Source organism: Cornus florida, unplaced genomic scaffold (assembly GCF_030987335.1).
Source record: "Cornus florida cultivar Cherokee Brave unplaced genomic scaffold, ASM3098733v1 CherokeeBrave_3.0.0_Hap2_Chr03, whole genome shotgun sequence".
In the NCBI taxonomy this organism is placed as follows: Eukaryota; Viridiplantae; Streptophyta; class Magnoliopsida; order Cornales; family Cornaceae; genus Cornus; species Cornus florida.
This window is the reverse complement of record NW_026775573.1, coordinates 49,026,471-49,029,397: the sequence shown is the minus strand read 5'-3', so window position 1 is coordinate 49,029,397 and position 2,927 is coordinate 49,026,471. Positions and strand designations below refer to the sequence as shown.

The window sequence follows — 2,927 nt, the reverse complement described above, 5'->3', positions numbered from 1 at the left end:
GACACTTGATTCGCCAAGTTTTGATTGATCAATTGATCAAACTTTTGAGATAAAGACTTCATCTCGGCGGTTATATCATTTGAGTGGTCAACTTGATGCAAGCCAACACTCTTCCTACCTTGAGAATTTCTACCATTCCTATATGACAATGTTCTATGCAAAGAGTTTTCACTCATGCTCTCATAAAGACGCTACACGTCTTCGTCTTGCCGGTCTATATAAGAACCTCCCATTGAAGCATCAACCATGCCTTTATAATTGTCCGATAAGCTTTCAAAGAAGAATTGGACCAATTGCCATTTAGGCATGTCATGGTGAGGACACTTCCTAAGCAATTCATTGAAGCGTTCCCATGCCTCATGGAAAGTTTCTCCCTCCCCATGTGTGAATTCCCTAATGGCGGTTCTCATAGCATTGGTCTTCGAAACCGGATAGTACTTTTTCAAAAATTCTTGTTGCATTTCTGCCCAAGAAGTTATAGAAAAAGGCCTAAGGTTGTTGAACCAATACTTCGCCTTATCTTTAAGGGTGAATGGAAAAAGTTTCAGCCTTAAAACTTCTTCCGGCATGTCCGTGTATCGAACGGTAGAACAAACTTCAAGAAACTCATCCAAATGCTTGTAAGGTTCTTCACTAGGAAGTCCATGAAAGTTAGGTAGCATTTGGATAGTTTGTGCTTTAATCTCATAATGGTGTGCTCTAAATGGTGGCAATTGAATGCATGTGGGTGCATTATACTCATTAGGCATATAGTAATCTCTCAATGCGAGTGGTGGATTAACAACTTGAGGTGCAACATGGACACCTTGGTTATATTGAGCTTGATTAATGATGGGGGGTTGTGGTGCATACATTGGCCTTGGAATTCCCATTGGAATTTGGCCTTGTTGTTGAAGAGGTTGATGAATGTATGGCCTAGGCACGCCTAATGGAACTTGCATATTATCATTTTGCACATTAGGGTGAAGGATGCCTTGTTGGTCTATGTGACCAAGGTCTTCAACATGATCATCATTGAGAGCATCCATTGGTAGATTGGTTCTATGTGAACTTCCTCTTCCCCTTGGATTCCTAATAGTGGATTCTAAATGCAAATCAAGAGGGACAAGAGTAGGTCTCAATGAACGACGACCATGCATGCACAATGCAACACGAATAAACAACTTTCTCAACAATGCAATTAAACTTCACAACCACAATTTTCAAATGCAATGTATGTCAAATAAATGCCTCCACATGGGCCCCCGATTTAACTAAGGAGATTGAGTAAGAAGGTCTCACAATAGTCCTTTAGTACTTCAACTCCAAAATTAAAAGCTTAGCTTAGTAGTTTTACTCAGCAATTTTTCATTTTAAGCATTTTTCCTTTGCTTTGCTTTGCTCCTTAGCTTGGAATTACTTTGCTAGCTCCTTGCTCAATGCACCTTGTTAATGAAGAACAAACTTAATAAGTAATCAAAAACAGAAAATAAAAAGAAAGTAAAGACACGATCAAAAGAGTACTAGTCCTAGTTGAATTTCACAATTCGACGTTGCCAATTTAAAATCCCCGGCAACGGCGCCAAAATCTGACGAGGTCGCTTGTAAACGCCAAACTAAATGTAGTGAATGTGTAGTTCAAGAAAAGCCTTTTATGTTAAATTTAAATTTATAAAAACCACTACCAACACCACTACTAACGTAGCAAGAGTAAGTAAGGATCGTCCCAAGGGATTATACGTGTTGGAATTTCAACTTCGACTCTAGCGTACCAAATGATTGCAAAAGAGAATTGGGTTGGTTGATTACTTCTAGAAAAGAATTAATTAAAATGCAATAAGATAAAGAGTAAGTAAGAAGGAAAGGTCTTGGGGTGTAGAGATCACCACCAAACAATACTATTCCAAACCATAATCAAGTGACTAATGAGGGAAATGAATGTGTTGCAACAATGTTGTGTGTGTAAAAGACATTCAATTGGTAAGGGTGACTCAACAAGTGCAAATTGTCTCAATCAACATGTGTGAGGCCACAATACATCTATTGGTAGAGGAATATATTGTCTAGACATCATGTGAAGAGAACAAAATATCAAATCAAGTCATTGAACCTTTCATTAAGCTCATAGTCCAAGCAATCCATAAGGATGACTTAGTTAAACATGCATTATCTAAACATCATGTGAGAGGTACAAAATATCTATTTGGAGAGGAATAAATTGTCTAAACACATGTGAAAGATACAACATATCATAACTAGTCATTACACCTTCATTAAGCTCACAATCCACATACAACACAATATTAGAGGAATATGCCATTTGGACTCACAAGCATGGAACATCAAACATCAAGAGTAGATTATCCTCCCATCTAACATTACACTACCACTACGCTAAATCTATATTACTAGCATGAAAATAAAGCTATCTAGACTAGGGGAGAGGCACAAACCATCAAGAATAGGCATAAATCATCAAATGAACCAAAATAGCATTCATTAGGCATATCATCTTGATAATCTCTAGATCTATAGCATCAATACACATAGACATGCATCAAAAACACTAAATCTAGAGATAAGCACATGAATATCCTACTCTAGCATACATAGACATATGGGTAGAATAGAATAGTCAATTGGAAGCATTAAACCATATAAACCATGAAATAATCAAGATTTATATATACATGAATATCAAGATGTATCATACAACACTAATCCCTCAATAATACACAAGATTAGAGTATAGAAAGTATGCTTGGGGCTAACTCTAGCCCCAAGAGGATGTCCAGACACTCATGGTAGTGATGATCCAACCCTCAAGGGCTAACTCCATGGCTGCTCCTTGTTGGTGAAGATCTCCTCCAATGGTGCTCTAGCTTCCCTCCTTCCTCCTCTCCAAGAAGAGCCTCCAAAAAATGATTTTCAATGTGTGTCAAGAGACT

At 37.8% G+C, this 2,927-nt stretch overlaps 1 non-coding gene across 1 annotated transcript; it reads left to right on the top strand.

The window, feature by feature from the left end:
* The first annotated feature begins 306 nt into the window (after window positions 1-306).
* LOC132302007 (small nucleolar RNA R71) lies at window positions 307-415 on the top strand. The gene has a single exon (XR_009480709.1). It is a non-coding gene; the product is annotated as a small nucleolar RNA R71 (small nucleolar RNA).
* Window positions 416-2,927: the final 2,512 nt, after the last annotated feature.